At 29.0% G+C, this 23,512-nt stretch overlaps 1 protein-coding gene and 1 pseudogene across 20 annotated transcripts in view; both read left to right on the top strand.

The window, feature by feature from the left end:
* LOC145283718 (complexin) overlaps window positions 1–23,512 on the top strand; it is a 665,844-nt gene that overhangs the window by 548,317 nt on the left and 94,015 nt on the right. The window lies entirely within an intron of this gene.
* Window positions 16,562–16,695, top strand: LOC145284248 (U2 spliceosomal RNA; annotated as a pseudogene).

Consider the following 23,512-nt stretch of genomic DNA (forward strand, 5'->3'; position numbering starts at 1 on the left):
AAATAGTCTGACTGTCTGCCTTATATAAAAAGGCGATTTTAGCTGGTCAGGTGGTATGACCTGCATTGACTATTTTTCCTCCACCTATTGACCTTCCTTAATATTTATTTTTAATAATAAACACATTTTATTTTAATATTAATATTTATTTGTAATAATAAACACATAATATTATTTTAAATATTAATATTTATTTTTAATAATAAACACATATTATTTTAAATATTAATATTTATTTATAATAATAAACACATTTTATTCTACTTTAAATATTAATATTTATTTTTAATAATAAACACATTTTTATTTTAATATTAATATTTATTTTTAATAATGAACACATTTTATTATTTTAAATATTATTATTTATTTTTAATAATAAACACATTTTATGTTATTTTTAATATTAATACTTATTGTTAATAATAAACACCTTTTATTATTGTAAATGTTAATATTTATTTTTAATAATAAACACTTATTTTATTTTAAATATTAATATTAATTTTTAATAATAAACACATGTTATTTTATTTTAAATATTAATATTTACTTTTAATAATAAACACATATTATTTTAAATATTAATATTTATTGTTAATAATAAGCACATTTTATAATTTTAAATAGTAATATTTATATTCATTAATAAACACATTTTATTTTATATTAAATATTAATATTTATTGTTATTAATGAACACATATTTTAAATATTAATAATTATTTTTAATACTAACTCATTTTATTATTGTAAATGTTAATATTTATTTTTAATAATTATTGTTATTTAATAATAATATCTTCTTTTTTTTTACTGTTTATGTCTAACTTTTATCGACTTTTTCTTTTTTAATAGCATATTCTTTAAATGAATAGAAAAATAATTTCCCAACTTTTAGACCCCGGTTATTTGGCTGATAGTCGATAAAAGTGATTAAAAGAGAGATAATATTAATAAATGTGCAGTAATGTATTTTATTTAAATATTCATGAACATTAACGTTGTCATATAAAAAGAAAATGCTAATAAGAAGTGTTTTTAATCAATGTAACATATTTATTCAACTCTGTCATATATTTGTTTGATGACAACTTTTTCGAATCTGTGTACAGTAAAAACGATATACTTACATAGGATTTTGAAAGCATTTAAACTGTCGAAGAGTTTTATTATAAATAAAAGAGTTTAGCTTGTTGAACTTAATGGACTTTTTTGTTGTATTTATTAACTGTTTATTCTTTTTATCAGACAAAAATAGAATTTTTATATTGACATATTATGGACTGTGTTTCGAACATCGAAATTTTAAAATTAGTTTTATTTAAAAAAAAAAAAAAAGACTCGCCATTAGTGGACGGTCAAAAGACAAATATATAACAAATAAATGTTAGCAAAGGCAAGATAAGTTACTTTTCTATCCAACTGGATATATTTTTTGTGTTTTTATTCAATGTAACATATTTATTCAGCTCGAAAAACATACAGTGTTTACCGATGTATTCGAAAAATGTACATGGGGGGGGGGTTCGTGAATTTAAAAAAAAAAACGATAGTCTAAAATATTATTTTCGATTTATTGGAAAGATCATAAAATTTCACATTGACCCTGAAAATATCGTAAAAATAGAATCAATAGAAAAATTTTGATAGATTTTAAAATTTAAAAAATTGTAAAATATTGAGTTCGGAAAATTCATTACTGTTTAAAAAAAAAAATTTTTGGGTTTGTATTACTGTACACGTAGATTCAAAAAAGTTGTCAAAAGACAAATATATAACAAATAAATGTTATCAAAGGCAAGATAAGTTACTTTTCTATCCAACTGGATATATTTTTTGTGTTTTTATTCAATGTAACATATTTATTTAGCTCGAAAAACATACAGTGTTTAGCGATGTATTCGAAAAATGTACATGGGGGGGGTTCGTGAATTTAAAAAAAAAACGATAGTCTACAATATTATTTTCGATTTATTGGAAAGAACATAAAATTTCACATTGACCCTGAAAATATCGTAAAAATAGAATCAATAGAAAAATTTTGATAGATTTTAAAATTTAAAAAATTGTAAAATATTGAGTTCGGAAAATTCATTACTGTTTAAAAAAAAAAATATTTGGGTTTGTATTATTACTGTACACGTAGATTCAAAAAAGTTGTCAAAAGACAAATATATAACAAATAAATGTTATCAAAGGTAAGATAAGTTACTTTTCTATCCAACTGGATATATTTTTTGTGTTTTTATTCAATGTAACATTTATTCAGCTCGAAAAACATACAGTGTTTAGCGATGTATTCGAAAAATGTACATGGGGGGGGGGTTCGTGAATTTAAAAAAAAAACGATAGTCTAAAATATTATTTTCGATTTATTGGAAAGAACATAAAATTTCACATTGACCCTGAAAATATCGTAAAAATAGAATCAATAGAAAAATTTTGATAGATTTTAAAATTTAAAAAATTGTAAAATATTGAGTTCGGAAAATTCATTACTGTTTAAAAAAATATATATTTGGGTTTGTATTACTGTACACGTAGATTCAAAAAAGTTGTCAAAAGACAAATATATAACAAATAAATGTTATCAAAGGCAAGATAAGTTACTTTTCTATCCAACTGGATATATTTTTTGTGTTTTTATTCAATGTAACATATTTATTTAGCTCGAAAAACATACAGTGTTTAGCGATGTATTCGAAAAATGTACATGGGGGGGTTCGTGAATTTAAAAAAAAAACGATAGTCTAAAATATTATTTTCGATTTATTGGAAAGAACATAAAATTTCACATTGACCCTGAAAATATCGTAAAAATAGAATCAATAGAAAAATTTTGATAGATTTTAAAATTTAAAAAATTGTAAAATATTGAGTTCGGAAAATTCATTACTGTTTAAAAAAAAAATATTTGGGGTTGTATTACTGTACACGTCGATTCAAAAAAGTTGTCAAAAGACAAATATATAACAAATAAATGTTATCAAAGGCAACTGGATATATTTTTTGTGTTTTTATTCAATGTAACATATTTATTCAGCTCGAAAAACATACAGTGTTTACCGATGTATTCGAAAAATGTACATGGGGGGGGGTTCGTGAATATAAAAAAAAAAACGATAGTCTAAAATATTATTTTCGATTTATTGGAAAGAACATAAAATTTCACATTGACCCTGAAAATATCGTAAAAATAGAATCAATAGAAAAATTTTGATAGATTTTAAAATTTAAAAAATTGTAAAATATTGAGTTCGGAAAATTCATTACTGTTTAAAAAAAAAATATTTGGGGTTGTATTACTGTACACGTAGATTCAAAAAAGTTGTCAAAAGACAAATATATAACAAATAAATGTTATCAAAGGCAACTGGATATATTTTTTGTGTTTTTATTCAATGTAACATATTTATTCAGCTCGAAAATCATACAGTGTTTACCGATGTATTCGAAAAATGCCACCCGTTGTTTACAAAGCCATTTGCCGGAAGTGACGGTTTTTTTTTTATATAAGTTTTATTCAAACAGGCTTTATTTGAACTTAATGGACTTTTTTTTGTATTTAATAACTGTTTTATTCTTTATGGACTCTTTTTCGAACATCGAAATTGTAAAATTAGTTTTATTTAAAAAAAAAAAAAAGACGGTGTTGTTTTTTTAATTGAATTCTACACTTTTTCAACAAACTGTTACAGACATAATGGACTGTTTGTCAAACATCGAAATTTTAAAAATAAAGTTTTTAGTTTTATTTAAAAAAAAAAAAAAGAAGACGGTGTTGTTTTTTTAATTGAATTCTACACTTTTTCAACAAACTGTTACAGACATAATGGACTACCCCCAACAAAAAACTGCGAATAAAATATATAAAACTCGTAATTTCTGTTTTTAAAGTGGGTTGTTTATTTTGCTTATGAAATATACTTCCAAAATAAACTATTACAGTCGTTTAAAACATAATAGAAGTATTTTTTTTTTTTTTTTTATATCTGCTTTCCAAGTAATAGTAACCATGTACAGCTTCATTTTAAATGAAAACTGTACTAATGATAATGTTCATGGTGAAAGGAAATTGGAAAAAAATTAAAAATGTCAGAGGTAAAATGTTTGTGTGGTATGCATGAAACACGTGTAGAAAATGATCTCATGCTGAAAGTAAGAGAAACATAGCTAAAAAATTATGTAAACGCAATAGTAAAATCCTCATTTTTAGGAACATAGTGTGGGGTATGTTGTTTGTTTCAATTGAGAAAGGAAAGTTTAATTTTTAGAATTGGATGTTATAGATCACAAGTTTTATTACAATAAACATTGTGTTCTCTAATTATCAACCAAGTATATTTATTGATAAAAAAAGAAAAGTAATGGACATGTTTATTATAATTTATCAATATTAAATTGTTATCATGAAAAACCAATGGAAAGCGTGTTGGTTATTTCGTGTTCATAAGAAAAAACATCATGGGTTGTCACCAGTGATTTTATGTATGCTAACATTTCGCTGCAAATGTGGTAGCTAAATGTCTTTTTGGTTATTCTACACAAAATAAAATATATACACAAAACAAAGTAAAAGAAATGTCAGGGTTAGTTAATGATAAGCTTAGTACCAAGAAATAAGCACAGAATAAGGAAAAGAAAGATACATTTGTTGATATTGTGTCGATTGTTGAATTTGTTGGTTCATTTTGTTTTATGACATATCAACACTATATCATGCCCAATCTAGTGACATTTTTTTTTCCTAGAATATATTTGTTTATTTAATGTTGGTTTCTATTTAACTCATAATTGGGACCCTAACAGGTACTACTACTCCAGATCAGAGTGGACCTGGTAGCAATAGCAATTAAATGGTGGCTTCACACTTCACAAAGCCCCATGTTTGGATACAGTTTATGGTCATATCCAGGACCTGGTGAATTTGTAAATAATTGAAACGATCAACACTGGCGAGTTAGAATTCTACATACCTATTGTTATAAAGTACCAATTTATGTTTTACATATCACTCCACAACGTTGCTGCAGAATCCAGACAGTTGAAAGAGTCTCAAGAAACTGAAAAGCTATTTAGTACTCTTAAATAAAATAACATGCATAAAGAAATCCTAATATAAGACAATAGATGAAAAAGCAATAAAAATTTTGTGTGGAATCAAGTGAAAACAGTTTCTTTGTCAAAGAAATTGCATGAAGATTCTCAGAGACTTTTCCTTCCTCGTTCCCTTCCCTTTTGGTGGAAGGAAACTTTCACAGTGGCTCAGAAGGTGGGCTGAGCACACTTCCTACAAAGGTGGGATGGGTAAATTTCTTTTTCATTTGGTTGCCTGGAGGACAGGCTTAGGCCCCCCCCCCCCAAAAAAAAAGGTTGGAGCCAGGGAACTTCTCCTCCCAGAAGGGGGAGGGGGGCCCGGGAAGGCTTCTCTTCCCATATTTTTTGTTTTGTGTAAGGTTGATCTCTTTCCAAAGGGAGTAAGAGGATATCCCTCTCTTAGGAGGAGACCGAAGGCTCCCTGGGCCTCCCATCCTCCTTCTGAGAGAAGTTCCCCGGCTTCCACATTCATTGCTCAGCCCGCCGTCCAGGCAATCAGAGTCTGATTGTCTGCCGTATATAAAAAGGCGATTTTAGCTTGTCAGGCGGTATGCTCTGCGTAGACCATTTTTCTTCCACCTGTTGACCTTCCCTCCCTGTCATACAATACGCTTAAACAGGATATTTTAATTTATGCAGATTCCATATAGACTTTTAGTTTCCCAGGGTGTATACCCTCCGTTGACCATTTATGTTTAAGAGTTTTCCTTGCCCCTTCTCTGCCCCAGAATGGGAAGGGAGCTCTTTCCCACTGTATGGGGGGGGGCGGCTTTCTTTTATGGTTATGTGGGGAGCCTTACTTTTACCCCCCTTAAGGTGGTAGGTCTTTTTTGTAAAATTGTTAGTCAAATGTTGATCAAATATTATAAGTTTTTGTGATATGCATGAAACATGTGCAGAATATGATCTGCTCTCATGCTGAAAGCAAGTAGAGAAACATTGTGAAAAAATGATGTAAACCTAAGCTAAGCAAACGACCAGTCAATGGAAATGTTTATTATAATGTATCAACAATAACACATTATCATAGTTATTTGGTGCTTATACGAAACAGGTATCATTGATTTTATTTATGTTAACAGTGCATGTCACTACAAATAATGATGGTAGCGAAATTAAGTTTTGTTTATTCTACCTAATATAAAGTATATACACAAAACAAAGTAAACATCTGCTGAATTTGATATTAAGCAGCAAAATATTTCAAAACATAAAAATGTGAAACATAACATGAATACTCTCCATTGTCACTTGAAAACATTGTTCTTGGTAGGCAGTTTATTAGATGCTCAAATAGTGGTCTTGGTATGGTGTGCTTAATATTATTGTATGCAAAATTTAAAAACACAAAAGAGGGTACAATCAATATTGAAAAAGTAACATCTGTCACAGAAAATAGTAATTTATAAATATCAAAAGGAATATTATTCTGTACTTAAAATGTTAAACTTACTGTTAACAATAATTTAAAATGGTGATCAGGATGAGTCCAACAACTTAGTCCTTGAGCTTTCTTATTGGTCATAGTAAAAAGAAATTGTAGTCTTTCAAGTTTGTTGGTCGCATTGGGATTCTTGGAATGTATCAACAGATTCCTGCATATGAATCTTTGTTAATTTCACACAATACAAAATATATATACAAAACAAAGTAAAGCATAGTATAGGGTTAGTTGTGTCCTCTAATTATCAACCAACTATTGATAAAAAGAGAAAAGCACTGGAAATGTTTCTTATAATGTATCAATATTGAATTGTTCTCATGAAACACAAATCGAAATAGTGATAGTTATTTGGCGCTTATAAGAAACAGGTATCAGGGATTTTGGTGTATCAGATGTTTTTACAGTGAACTTAACTTTCAAGAAACAAATTGGTATGCAATGACATAGGCTAAGAATCTTAGACAAAATATATGCAAATGAAAAAAAATGTTGAACACTTATAACTTTGTATGGACTCTCAAAAACATTTGTAAAAAATGTGTAAACAAATGTAAAAAAAAATGATCCGCTCTACTTGATGACATCAAGCATAGTAATATTTTAGTGAAGAAAATATGAAATTGATGTTCAGTGATTAGTTTGGATGAATGAGAAAATGTAATTGTTTGATGCATAAAAATAACTCATTTGCTGTATTTAATATTAAGCAGCAAAATATAGTGATTTGAATATTTAGGAAAACATCAAACCAGATTATGTAAAAAAAAAAAGATGAAATTAGAAAATATATATTTTATGCTTATGAGTTTTGCCAATTAAAATTTTGTGGCAGAAATTGGGTGATTACCAAGTAATTTTATTTTGGTAAAATTCTTCAATTATTTCAATGTTTATTATAATTTCTAATTAGTGACTTGTTATCATCAAAATCCGCCCCAAAGAGTGTCCTTTCTTTTATTAGGTATCAGAATAGGTATCCAGATTTCTACTTCTATACAAATGTGATATTGTAGTACAGTAAATGTCAAATTGTTTTTCAAGTATTAGTTTGTAACGTTTGTACTGACTTCATCAGATGTCATGTAAGGAACTGAATTCTATTTAAGACTTTATCTGAAGTGTTTTTATTTTGGTAGATCATGTGTGATTACACTGTAGTAATTGCGCTGATAGCATGTTAACTACAAATGACAAAAGATAAATCAATTTCTGATTCAGCTACACAATATAAACTAAAGGAAATCAAATTTGCAAAATAAAAGAAAAATGTAGTTATGGGTTAGTTTGGAGTTAGAATAAAAAGCCAACAAAACAGTTAGTTTATATTGTGTAGACTGTTTAATTAACTTTGTTCATTTCTGATAGTATTGAGAGTGGTCAATGAAAATCTTAATTTCTGACAAAATACTGTAATTTTCTTGGATACCCATTCGTAAAAAGTACCTTTTTTGTGAAAAAAAAAAACACTCCCCAGATCACCTTCACCACCTAAAACACAAAAACAAAAATATCTTTATTCTTCAAATATTGTGGTTGACTGGAGGACGGGCTGAGCACTCCCAAAAAGGTAGGAGCCGGGGAACTTCTCCTCCCAGAAAGGGGGCCCGGGAAGGCTTCCCTGTCCCCATATTTTTTTTTTTTTTGTGTAAGGTTGATCTCTTTCGGAATGGAGTAAGCAGAACCGACAGGGGGGGGGGGGTCAATCAACCATACAAAAGGATATCTATCTCTTAGTTGAAAGAGGGAAGGTCTCCCTGTCCTCCCATACCCCTTCTGAGAGAAGTTTCCCCAGCTCTCAGCTTTGGGGGGGGGGGGGTAGGAGGGCTTAGCCCGCCCTCAAGGCAAATAGTCTGACTGTCTGCCTTATATAAAAAGGCGATTTTAGCTGGTCAGGTGGTATGACCTGCATTGACTATTTTTCCTCCACCTGTTGACCTTCCTTAATATTTATTTTTAATAATAAACACATTTTATTTTAATATTAATATTTATTTGTAATAATAAACACATTATATTATTTTAAATATTAATATTTATTTTTAATAATAAACACATATTATTTGAAATATTAATATTTATTTATAATAATAAACACATTTTATTCTACTTTAAATATTAATATTTATTTTTAATAATAAAAACAATTTTATTTGAATATTAATATGTATTTTTAATAATAAACTCATTTTTATTTTAATAATTATTTTTAATACTAACTCATTTTATTATTGTAAATGTTAATATTTATTTTTAATAATTATTGTTATTTAATAATAATATCTTCTATTTTTTTACTGTTTATGTCTAACTTTTATCGACTTTTTCTTTTTTAATAGCATATTCTTTAAATGAATAGAAAAATAATTTCCCAAATTTTAGACCCCGGTTATTTGGCTGATAGTCGATAAAAATGATTAAAAGAGAGATTCATGAACATTAACGTTGTCATATAAAAAGAAAATGCTAATAAGAAGTGTTTTTAATCAATGTAACATATTTATTCAACTCTGTCATATATTTGTTTGATGACAACTTTTTCGAATCTGTGTACAGTAAAAACGATATACTTACATAGGATTTTGAAAGCATTTAAACTGTCGAAGAGTTTTATTATAAATAAAAGAGTTTAGTTTGTTGAACTTAATGGACTTTTTTGTTGTATCTATTAACTGTTTATTCATTTTATCAAACAAAAAGAGAATTTTTATATTGACATGTGATGGACTGTTTTTCTAACATCGAAATTTTAAAATTAGTTTTATTTAAATATAAAAAAAAACTCGCCATTAGTGGACGGTCAAAAGACAAATATATAACAAATAAATGTTAGGAAAGGCAAGATAAGTTACTTTTCTATCCAACTGGATATATTTTTTGTGTTTTTATTCAATGTAACATATTTATTCAGCTCGAAAAACATACAGTGTTTACCGATGTATTCGAAAAATGCCACCAGTTGTTTACATAGCCATTTGCCGGAAGTGACGGTTTTTTTTTATATAAGTTTTATTCAAACAGGCTTTAAGTTCAAATTAATGGACTTTTTTTTATACTTCCAAAATAAACTATTACAGTCGTTTAAAACATAATAGAAGTATTATTTTTTATTTTTTAAAAACAATGTTTACAAAATGTCTATGCGCGTTTCTTCCGGCCGGCTGCGAATAGCATAAATAAATAACTGTTGCCAGAATTTATCGCATTTTTATTTTTTAATAGCATTTTCTTAAAACGAATAGAAAAATAATTTCCCATGAAAAAAAAAAAAAAGAAAATGCTATTAAATATAATAAAAATTACTGAGATAAAAATATAAAAAAATACGTACGTAACAACAAAAACACACCGAAGAAAGTGTGTGTGTGTGAGAGAGAGAGAGAGAGAGAGGGAGGGAGGGAAGAGGAAGCGGTGTATGTTGAATTTTGTTCCTTTTCGAAGCAGCACAAAAAGTAAGTGTTTCCATAGTAACCAAACCGTGACGTCACGTCACGTGACATGACTAAGCGTTTTTAAACGAATAGAAAAATAGAAAGAGGGTGATAGAGAAAGTGAGAGAGAGAGAGAGTAAGTGTGAGAGAGAGAGACGGTGTTGGTTTTAGTCCCCCCCCTTCCAGCTTAAGAGGTATGAGGTCACGTGGTAATATACAAAATGGCTAATTATTTTACATTACATAAATATTACGATATTTTTATAATCGTCTAATATTTTGGAAGGTGAATTTTTTTATTCCCGTACATTTTTTCCTGACATTTTTCGTTAAAACTCTTGTATAAATAATATTTTTAACCAGGTAATAACGATGGACACATTGGCATAAAGTAAAAAAAAAGATATAACTGAGCCGAAGAGAAAAATGCAAAAGTATCGGAGAAAGATTTTTTTATTAACAATTGTTCGCCATTAGTGGACGTTGACGTCACGTCACGTGACATGACTAAGCTTTTTTTTTTTTACGTATTAATTACATTGGATCATTCAAGAATTACGTAATAAAAAGCATTACAATGACAGTTTTTTTTGGGACCCCCTTGGAGATAACTGATACGTTTACCCCTTTCTCTTCGTCCGTTTGACGTGAAATTTCGATATTTGTCATCCGGGACACGGGGCTTCGATATGATACCAAATTTATCAAGTCTGGTTGTGTCTTTCAAAAGTTTTAGCGTTACATACAAACATACAAACTCACAGACATTTGGGATTTATATATATAGAAGACTAGCAGGGCTACCCGGCGTTGCTCGGGACCGTATAAACAATGAAAAAACAAAAGCAGATATTGAACATATGTTTGATTCTTAGGGGAGAGGAATCTTTCATCTCTATGTATTATTTGTTTTATCTACCCTAGGACTGATATTGTTCATGTTTTATCCCTAGCATAGGTAATTTACAGCATGTATATGAAATTGTTTTACCTTAGGGAGAAGAGAACAGGTAATATACAACATAATGTGTCTATATTACATCCCTGGCAACGCCTAGAAACCAGCTAGAACATGTATTTCAGTCAATCTTTATTATATCCTGGGCTATGCCGGGAAACCAGCTAATCTCTTTTTAGTGACTTGACCACCAAAATACCTCCCTAAGTGTGTCCTTTCTTTTGAACTTATTAGATATAGGTATCTAGAAATGTGTGTGAAATTTTGTTGAATGCATTGTTCACTATGATTTTCTTATTGTTCTACACAATATCAACTGTAGCGAAATAACACAGTAAACTTAGTGTAGTGTTAGAATAAAGAGCAAAGGAAAAAATTAGAATCATATTTTGTAATTGCAAATCTAAATTTGCTAGCATGTACCAGTATTTGCCAGGTTGTGGAAATTTGGAACTTATAACATATGTAGTGGCCTTTTCCTAGATACCTATTGCTAAAAATTATACTTTCATTTTGTAAGAAAAATCTCTCTTCAGATGCCCTGCATCATTCAAAATAAAAACAAATATTTTTATAATTGTTTCAGTATATTGCTACACAATGTGAAAGTTTTTAACGTTTGTAAAAAAAATCATGAATGTGCTTATATTGCAAAAAAGAAAATATCAATGCACAGTATTGAAAGTGTTTGAGATTCAAAAGTCTGTAACATTTCTACTAACTTCATAAGATGTCATGTGAGAAACTGAATTGAATATCAAGACATTATCTGAAGCGTTTTTATTTTGGTGTAACATATGTGTTTACAGTGAACCTTAACTTTTAATAAACAGATTGGTATGCAATGACATAGGCTAAGAATCTTTAAAATATATATAAATTGGAAAAATGTGTGAACAAATGAAAAAAAAATGATCCGCTCCACTTGATGACATCAAGCACAGTAATATTTTAGTGAAGAAAATATGAAATTGATGTTCAGTGATTAGTTTGGATGAATGAGAAAATGTAATTGTTTGATGCATAAAAATAACTCAGTTGCTGTATTTGATATTAAGCAGCAAAATATAGTGATTTGAATATTTGGGAAAACATCAAACCAGATTATGTAAAAAGAAAAAAAAATGATGAAATTAGAAAATATATATTTTATGTTTATGAGTTCTGCCAATCAAAATTTTGTGGCAGAAATTGGGTGATTACCATGCAATTTTATTTTGGTTAAATTCTTAAATTATTAGAATGTTTATTATAATTTCTAATTAGTGACTTGTTATAATCAAAATCCGCCCTAAAGAGTGTCCTTTCTTTTATTAGGTATCAGAGTAGGTATCAAGATTTCTACTTCTATACAAATGTGATATTTCAGATCTGTACATAAAAAATTTGTTGAATATATAGGTTGAGAATTGTTCTGTGTCGCTCTCTCTCACACACACACGCATTCTCACTTTTATAGATATAATAGATAGATTACTCTAGATATATTTCCATATGTCTGAATACCCTATATACAAATTTTCAAATCTGTAGATAAAAAAATTTGTTGAGTATATAGGTTGAAAATTGTTCTCTCTCTCTCTCTCACACACACATTCTCAATTTTAGAGATATAATAGATAGATTATGCTAGATATATTTCCATATGTCTGAATACCCTATATACAAATTTTCTAATCTGTAGATCAAATATTTGTTGAATATATAGGTTGAAAATTGTTCTTACTCTCTCTCTCTCTCTCTCTCTGGCTACCTCACACACACATTCTAACTTTTATAGATATAATAGATAGATTATGCTAGATATATTTCCATATGTGTGAATACCCTATATACAAATTTTCTAATTTATAGATAAAAAATTTGTAGAGTGCATAGGTTGAGAATTGTTCTCTCTATCTCTCACACACACACATTCTAACTTTTAAAGATATAATAGATTATGCTAGATATATTTCGATATTTCTGAATACCCTATATATAAAAATTTGTTGAATGTATAGGTTGAGAACTGTTCTCTCTCTCTCTCTCTCTCTCGCTCACACACACACATTCTCACTTTTATAGATATAATAGAAAGATTATCCTAGATATATTTCTATTTGTATGAATACTCTATATACAAATTTTAAAATCTGTAGATAAAGAATTTGTCGAGTATATGGGTCGAGAATTGTTCTCTCTCTCTCTCTCTCACACACACACACATTCTCACTTTTATAGATATAATAGATTATGCTAGATATATTTCCATATGTCTGAATACCCTATATACAAATTTTCAAATCTGTAGATAAAAAATTTGTTGAGTATATAGGTTGAGAATTGTTCTCTCTCTCTCTATCACACACATTCTCACTTTTATAGATATAATAGACAGATTATGCCAGATATATTGAAATATGTCTGAATGCCCAATATACAAATTTTGAAATCTGTAGATAAAAAATTTGTTGTATACATAGGTTGACAATTGTCCTCTCTCTCACACACACACACATTCTCACTTTTATACATATAATAGATAGATTATGCTAGATATATTTCTATATGTCTGAACACCCTATATACAAATGTTCAAATCTGTGGAAAAAAAATTGATTGAATGTATAGGTTGAGAATTTTTATCTCTCTCTTTTTCTCTCTCTCTCTCTCGCTATCTCACACACACGCATTCTCACTTTTATAGATAAAATAGATAGATTATGCTAGATATATTTCCATATGTCTGAATACCCTATATACAAAGTTTCAAATCTGTAGATAAAAAATTTGTTGAATATATAGGTTTAGAATTGTTCTCTCTCTCTCTCTCACACACACATTCTAACTTTTGTAGTTATAATAGATAGATTATGCTAGATATATTTCCATATGTCTGAATACCCTATATACAAATTTTCTAAACTGTAGGTAAAAAATTTGTTGAGTATGTAGGTTAAGAATTGTTCTCTCTCTCTCTCACACACACACACACAAGTTCTCACTTTTATAGATATAATAGATAGATTATGCTAGATATATTTCTATATGTCTGCCTACCCTATATACAAATTTCCAAATCTGTGCCCAAAAATGTGTGGAATATATAGGTTGAGAATTGTTCTCTCTCTCTCTCTCTCTCACACATATTCTCACTTTTATAGGTTATATAGGTTGAGAATTTTTTGCTCTTTCCATCACTCACATTCACACTTTTATAGATATAATACATAGATTATGCCAGATATATTTACATATGTCTGAATACCCAATATACACATTTTCAAATCTGTAGATAAAAAATTAGTTGAATATATAGGTTGAGAATTGTTCTCTCTCTCTCTCTTTCTCTCTCTCTCACACACACATTCTCACTTTTATAGATATAATAGATAGATTATGATAGATATATTTCCATACGTCTGAATACCCTATATCCAAATTTTCTAATATGTAGATAAAAAATTTGTTGAATATATAGGGTGAGAATTTTCCTTCCTCTCTTTCTCTCTCTCTCTTTCTCACACACACACAAGCTGAAAATTGTTCTCTCTCTCTCTCTGACTATCTCTCTCTCTCTCACACACACACACATGGTCATTTTATAGATATAATAGATAGGTTATGCTAGATATATTTCTATATGTCTGAATACCCTATATACAAATTTTTAAATCTGTAGATAAAAAATTTGTTGAGTATATAGGTTGAGAATTGTTCTTTCTCTCTCTCTCACACACACATTCTCACTTTTATAGATATAATAGATTATGCTAGATATATTTCCAAATGTCTGAATACCCTATATACAAATTTTCAAATCTGTAAAGATAGAATTTGTTGAATATATAGGTTGAGAATTGTTCTCTCTCTCTCTCTTTCACACACATTCTCACTTTTATAGATATAATAGATAGATTATGCTAGATATATTTCCTTATGTCTGAATACCCTATATACAAATTATCAAATCGGTAGATACAAAATTTGTTGCGTATATAGGTTGAGAATTGTTCTCTCTCTCTCTCTCTCTCACTCACTCACTCACTCACTCACTCACACACACACACACACATTCTACCTTTTATAGATATAATAGATTATGCTAGATATATTTCCATATGTCTGAATACCCTGTATACAAATTTTCAGATCTGTACATAAAAATTAGTTGAATATATAGGTTGAGAATTGTTCTCTCTCTCTCTTCTCTCTCTCTCTTTCACACACATTCTCACTTTTCTAGATATAATAGATAGATTATGCTAGATATATTTCCATATGTCTGAATACCCTATATACAAATTTTCTAATCGGTAGATAAAAAATTTGTTGAATATATAGGGTGAGAATTGTACTTACTCTCTCTCTCTCTCTCTCTCTCTCTCTCTCTCTCACGCACACATTCTCACTTTTATGGATATAATAGATAGATTATGCTGGATATATTTCCATATGTCTGAATACCCTATATACAAATGGTCAAATCTGTAGATAACAAATTTATTGAATAGATAGGTTGAGAATTGTTCTCTCTCTCTCTCTCGCAACCTTACACACACAACCACACGCAAACATTCTTACTTTTATAGATATAATAGATCGATTATGCTAGATATATTTCCATATGTCTGAATACCCAATATACAAATTTTCAAATCTGTAGGTAAAAAATTTGTTGAATATATAGGTTGAGAATTGTTCTCTCTCTCTCACACACTCACATTCTCACTTTTATAGATATAATGTATAGATTATGCTAGATATATTTCTATATGTCTGAATACCCTATATACAAAGTTTAAAATCCGTAGATAAAAATACGTTGAGTATATAGGTTGAGAATTGTTCTCTCTCTCTCTTACGCACACACACACACACACACACACACACATTTTCACTTTTATAGATATAATAGATAGATTATGCTAGATATATTTCCATATGTCTGAATACCCTATATACAAATTTTCAAATCTGTAGATAAAAAATGTATTGAATATATAGGTTGAGAATTGTTGTCTCTCTCTCTCTCTCTCTCTCTCTCTCTCTGGCTACCTCACACACACACACATTTTCACTTTTATAGATATAATAGATAGATTATGCTAGATATATTTCCATATGTCTGAATACCCTATATACAAACTTTCAAATATGTAGATAAAAAATTTGTTGAGTATATAGGTTGAGAATTGTTCTCTCTCTCTCACACGAAACTGTGCGCTCGGCTTCTTCCCCCCCTTCCCACCCCAAATGCTTGGGAAACTGTGCACTGTTTTTGTTGGTTTTCAAGCTGCCTCTTCCCCCCCCCCCACACACACAGTTTAACAGTAGTAGGAGGTCAAGAGAAAGAGGGTGAGAGAGAGAGAAGAGTAAGTTGGTGAGAGAGAGAGAAAAGAGAAAGAGGGTGTTGGTTTTATATTTTTATTATCGTCTAATATTTTGAAAGCTGAATTTCTAATAAAATGTGCATCTATAGGAGATAATGCCTGGGAATGTGTTCCCCCCCCCACAGTTTAACAGTGGTGTGACGTCAAGAGAAAGAGGGTGAGAGAGAGGGAAGAGTAAGTGGGTGAGAGAGAGAAAGAGAGAGAAAAAAAAGAAAGACGGTATTGGTTTTGTGAAAAAAGTTGTTATTTACAATTGTTCGCATTCTTGGCCTTTTGGTCAAGATCAAAGTGTAGTATCTGTTCTTCAGATGCTGCACTTCTATTTCTTGTTCTCTTTCGGTGGAGGAGAAATCCTCCACGACTGAGACAATTTTTATTTTTGTACCTTTTCTCCACGTTAAAAAACGACCCTGGTGTCTAACTCTGTCCCGTGGGGAGGCATAGTAAATAGGTACAATTGTTCGCCATTAGTGGATGTTGACGTCACGTCACGTGACATGACTAAGCGTTTTTTTTTTTTAGTATGAATAACATTTTTTGTTATAATTATAAAGTCTACACTTAATTTTATAGAAAATGATGTATATATAATAGAAAAAAAAAATTACTGGTTTTGTTGGATTCAAGTGGATCCCCCCCTCCAGTTTAAGAGATAGCAGGTCACGTGGTAATATACAAAATGGCTAGCGTAAATATAAAGATCGGTTTTTTTATCGACGAATATTTTGAAAGCTGAATTTTTTTTTATTCCTGTACATTTTTTCCTGATATTTTTCGTTAAAACTCTTGTATAAATACTATTTTTAACCAGTTAAATACGTTGGAGACATTGTCATGGAGTTTAATAATCTCTAGAACAAAGCAGAAGAGAAATTACAAAAGTATCGGTAAAACAAAGTGTTTGTTTACATTTGTTCGCCATTACTGGATGTTGACGTCACGTCACGTGACATGACTAAGCGTTTTTGGATTATGTAATATTAACATTAAAATGACAGGTTTTTTGGGGGGCCCCCCTAGGAGAGAAATGATCAGTTCACCCCCTTTTAATGGTCCGTTTGGTGTGGAATTTCGATATTTGTCATGCGGGTGATCAAGGTTCAATATGATACATAATTTGTCAACTTTGGTTGTGTCTGTCAAAAGTTTGAGCTGACGTCACGTCACGTGACACGTATTGAATAACGTTAAAATGACAGGTTTTTTGGGGGGCCCCCCTAGGAGAAAAACGATCAGTTGACCCCTTTCTACTGGTCCGTTTGACGTGAAATTTCGATATTTGTCATCCGGGTGATCAAGGTGCAATATGATACCAAATTTGTCAACTCTGGTTCCGTCTTTCAAAAGTTTTAGCGTTACAAACAAACATACATACATACATACATACACACCGATTTTTGCCTTTTATATATATAGACTAGCAGGGCTACCCGGCGTTGCTCGGGACCGTATAAACAATGAAAAAACAAAAGCAGATATTGAATATATGTTTTATTCTTAGGGGAGAGGAATCTTTCATCTCTATGTATTATTTGTTTTATCTACCCTAGGACTGGTATTGTTCATGTTTATCCCTAGCGTAGGTAATTTACAGCATGTATATGAAATTGTTTTACCTTAGGGAGAAGAGAACAGGTAATATACAACATAATGTGTCTATATTACATCCCTGGCAACGCCTAGAAACCAGCTAGAACATGTATTTCAGTCAATCTTTATTACATCCTGGGCTATGCCGGGAAACCAGCTAATCTCTATTTAGTGACTTGACCACCAAAATACCTCCCTAAGTGTGTCCTTTATTTTGAACTTATTAGATATATGTATCTAGAAATTTGTGTGAAATTTTGTTGAATGCATTGTTCACTATGATTTTCTTATTGTTCTACACAATATCAACTGTAGCGAAATAACACAGTAAACTTAGAATAAAGAGCAAAGGAAAAAATTAGAATCATATTCTGTAATTGCAAATCTAAAATTTGCTAGCGTGTACCAGTATTTGCCAGGTTGTGGAAATTTGGAATTTATAACATATGTAGTGGCCTTTTCCTAGATACCTATTTTTATAATTGTTTCAGTACATTGCTACACAATGTGACATTTGTTGGCGTTTGTAAAAAAAATCATGAATGTGCTTATATTCCAAAAAAGAAAATATCAGTGCACAGTATTGAAAGTGTTTGAGATTCAAAAGTCTGTAACATTTCTACTAACTTCATAAGATGTCATGTGAGAAACTGAATTGAATATCAAGACATTATCTGAAGCGTTTTTATTTTGGTGTAACGTATGTGTTTACAGTGAACCTTAACTTTTAATAAACAGATGGTATGCAATGACATAGGCTAAGAATCTTTAACAAAATATATATAAATTGGAAAAATGTGTGAACAAATGAAAAAAAAAATGATCCGCTCCACTTGATGACATCAAGCACAGTAATATTTTAGTGAAGAAAATATGAAATTGATGTTCAGTGATTAGTTTGGATGAATTCTCATTCATCCAAACTAATCACTGAACATCAATTTCATATTTTCTGTAATATTTTCTGAAAATGTAATTGTTTGATGCATAAAAAATAACTCATTTGCTGTATTTTATATTAAGCAGCAAAATATAGTGATTTGAATATTAAGGAAAACATCAAACCAGATTATGTAAAAAAAAAAAGATGAAATTAGAAAATATATATTTTCTGTTTATGAGTTTTGCCAATCAAAATTTTGTGGCAGAAATTGGGTGATTACCATACAATTTTATTTTGGTAAAATTCTTAAATTATTTTAATGTTTATTATAATTTCTTATTAGTGACTTATTATCATCAAAATCCGCCCCAAAGAGTGTCCTTTCTTTTATTAGGTATCAGAATAGGTATCCAGATTTCTACTTCTATACAAATATGATATTGTAGTACAGTAAATGTCAAATTGTTTTTCAAGTATTAGTTTGTAACGTTTGTACTGACTTCATCAGATGTCATGTAAGAAACTGAATTCTATGTAAGAAGACTTTATCTGAAGTGTTTTTATTTTGGTATATCATGTGTGATTACACTGTAGTAATTGCGCTGAAAGCATGTTAATTACAAATGACAAAAGTTAAATCAATTTCTTATTCAGCTACACAATATAAACTAAAGGAAATCAAATTTGCAAAATAAAAGAAATATGTAGTTATGGGTTAGTTTGGAGTTAGAATAAAAAGCCAACAAAACAGTTAGTTTGTATTGTGTAGATTGTTCATTTCTGATAGTATTGAGAGTCGTCAATGAAAATCTTAATTTCTGACAAAATACTGAATGTTTCTCGGATACCCATTCGTAAAAAGTACCTTTTTTGGAAAAAAAAAAAAAAAAAAAATACTCCCCGGATCACCTTCACCACCTTAAAAAAAAAAAAACTTTATTCTTCAAAAAATGTGCACATTGTTAGTGTAAAAAACAGATTCGCACCACTTGATGAAATCAAGCATAGTAATATTTTAGTTAAGAAAATATGAAATTAATTTTCAGTAATTAGTTTGAATGAATATCAGAAAATGTAATTGTTTGATGCATAAGAAAGAACTCATCTGCTGAATTTGATATTAAGCAGCAAAATATTTCCAAACATAAAAATGTGAAACATAACATGAATACTCTCCGTTGTCACTTGAAAACATTGGTCTTGGTAGGAAGTTTATTAGATACTGAAATTGTGGTCTTGGTATGGTGTGCTTAATGTTATTGTATGCAAAATGTAAAAACACAAAAGAGGGTACAATCAATATTGAAAAAGTAACATCTGTCACAGAAAATAGTAATTTATAAATATAAAAAGAAAGATTATTCTGTACTTAAAATGTTAAACTTACTGTTAACAATAATTTAAAATGGTGATCAGGATGAGTCCAACAACTTAGTCCTTGAGCTTTCTTATTGGTCATAGTAAAAAGAAATTGTAGTCTTTCAAGTTTGTTGGTCACATTGGGATTCTTGGAATGTATCAACAGATTCCTGCATATGAATTTTTGTTAATTCCACACAATACAAAATATATATACAAAACAAAGTAAAGCAAAGTATAGGGTTAGTTGTGTCCTCTAATTATCAACCAAGTATATGTATTGATAAAAAGATAAAAGCAATGGAAATGTTTATTACAATGTATCAATATTAAATTTTTATCATGAACAACAAATCGAAATAATGATAGATATTTTGTGCTTATACGAAACTGGAATCAAGGATTGTCACCTGTGATTTTATATATGTCAATAGTGCATGCCACTACAAATGGTATTAGCCAATTTAAGTTTTGTTTATTTCACCCAATATAAAATATATACACAAAATGCAGTAAACAAAGTTTAGGTTTAGTTAATGATAAGTTTAGGTTCGAGAAATAAGCAAAGAAAAGAAAAAAAGATACATTTGTTTATAGTGTGTAAATTGTAAGTTTGTAAATATTTAAAACTATCCACACTGGTATGTGGAAATTCTAGATACCTATTGTTATAAAGTTCCAATTCATGTTTGATAAATCACTCTACATGTTCCCTGTTGCACCCCAAAGATGTAAATGATTATCGAGAAAGTGAAATGAAACAGTATTTGAAATAAAATAAAATAGAAACAAATGCTGATGTTTACTATATAAAACACTGTGTTCAATGGAATTGAGCCTTATACAATATTGGTGGAATAAAAAAATCCATTTTTTTAATTCAATTTAAGAAATGACCAAAAATTTGATATTTAAAATATTTGGCATGAAGAAAAAGAAATATAAGATAAAAGGTGATAAAGCAGTAAGAATCATGTGCTGAATTCAATTAAAAACAAATATGATTGTCAAAGAAATATCATGAAAATTTTGTAAGTGAAAAAAATTTTTTTTTGATATATTTGGTTTCGAAGTATTAAGAAACATGTACAACTTCATTTTAAAGACAAAACGAATACTGTACTAATGATAATGACAATGGTGAAAGGAAATTGGAAAAAAATATATCAGAGGTAAAATGTTGGTCACATATACGTTTGTGTGGTATGCATGAAACACGTGTAGAAAATTATATTTTCTGATGCTGAAAGTAAGAAGAGAAACATTGTTAAAAAATGATCTAAAAGGCAATAGTAAAATCCTCATTTTTAGTGTGGGATATGTTGTTTGTTTCAATTGAGAAAGGAAACTTTAATTTATACAATTCGATGTTATAGATCACAAGTTTTATTACAATAAACATTGTGTTCTTTAATTATCAACCAAGTATATTTATTGATAAAAAGAGAAAAGTAATGGACATGTTTATTATAATTTATCAATATTAAATTGTTATCATGAAAAACCAATGAATGTTATTTGGTGTTTTTGAAAAACAGCTACCAATGATTGTAACCAGTGATTTTTGTGTATGCTAACAGTGCAAATGTGGTGGTGAAATGAATTTTCTTTATTCTTCACAATATAAAATATATACACAAAACTAAAACATAATTTACGGTTAGTTAATGATAAGTTTAGGTTAGAGAATTAAGCAAAATTATAGATACCTATTGTTATAAAGCACCAATTCATGTTTGGTATATCAATCTACATGTTCCTTGTAGCACCCCAGAGAGGTAAATGAGTGTCAACAAAATGAAATAAAACATAGTATTTGAAATAAAATGAAAAAGTGCTTGAAAAGTGAAATATGCTGATGTTTACTATCTAAAACATTGCGTTCAATGCAATTGAAACTTATACTATATTGGTGGACTAAGAATTAAAGAAATAAAATTTAAGAAATTAGCAAAAAATTGATATATAAAATATTTGGCATGAAGAAAAACAAATATAAGACAAAAGGGGAAAAAGCAGTAACAATCATGTGCTGAAGTTCATTGAAAACAAATCGTTCGTCAAAGAAATATAATGAAAATTCTCAGAGTGAAAAAAAAAATGGGATTTTTACAAATCTGGTTTCCAAGTAATAGGAAACATGTACAGCTTCATTTTAAAGACAAAATGTAAACTGTACTAATGGTAATAAGAATGTTGAAGGAAATTGGCAAAAAATTGTTAGTCAAATGTTGATCAAATATTATAAGTTTGTGTGATATGCATGAAACGTGTAGAATATGATCTGCTCTCATGCTGAAAGCAAGTAGAGAAACATTGTGAAAAAATGATGTAAAGCTAAGCTAAGCAAACGACCAGTGAATGGAAATGTTTATTATAATGTATCAAGATGAACATATTATCATGAAAAAGCAAATCGAAATAGTGATAGTTATTTGGTGCTTATACGAAACAGGTATCAAGTATTGTCACCAATGATTTTATTGATGTTAACAGTGCATGTCACTAAAAATAATGATGGTAGCGAAATTAAGTTTTGTTAATTCTACCCAATATAAAATATATACGCAAAACAAAGTAAACAAAGTTACGGGTTAGTTAATGATAAGTTTAGGTTCGAGAAATAAGCAAAGGAAAAGAAAAAAAAAAAGGTACATGTGTTTATATTGTGTAAAATATTAGTCTGTAAATATTTCAAACTATCAACACTGGTATGTGTAAATCCTAGATACCTATTGTCATAAAGTACCACTTCTTGTTTGATATATCACTCTACATGTTCCCTGCAGCATCCCAGAGAGTTAAATGAGTGTCCACAAAATGAAATAAAACATAGTACTGGAAATAAAATAAAATAAGAATATGTCTGAAAAGAAATAAATGCTGTTTACTATATAAAAAGTTGTTTTCAAGTGTCAAATGGAATTGAATCTTATACAATGTTGGTGGATTATGAAATTGCATGAATGAAATAACATTGGAGAAATAAGAAAAAAGTTTATATATACAATATTTACAAATATAAGATAAAAGGTGAAGAAGGGCCAAATCCGAGATCTATAAATCGTAAATTTTCAAAGTGAAAACATTTATTTTTTTTTTTTAGATCTGCTTTCCAAGTAATAGTAACCATGTACAGCTTCATTTTAAATGAAAACTGTACTAATGAACTGCATTAGGGAGGGGGTTCTTTTCTTTTTAAGTGTGCCCGTTTTAATAATAAACACATTTTATTATTTTAAATATTAATATTTATTTTTAATAATAAACACATTTTATTTTAAATATTAATATTTATTTTTAATAATAAACACATTTTATTTTAATATTAATATTTATTTTTAATAATAAACACAATTTATTATTTTAAATATT

This window comes from Euprymna scolopes, chromosome 8 (genome assembly GCF_053919585.1).
Source record: "Euprymna scolopes isolate OS-2025 chromosome 8, ASM5391958v1, whole genome shotgun sequence".
NCBI classification, from domain to species: Eukaryota; Metazoa; Mollusca; class Cephalopoda; order Sepiida; family Sepiolidae; genus Euprymna; species Euprymna scolopes.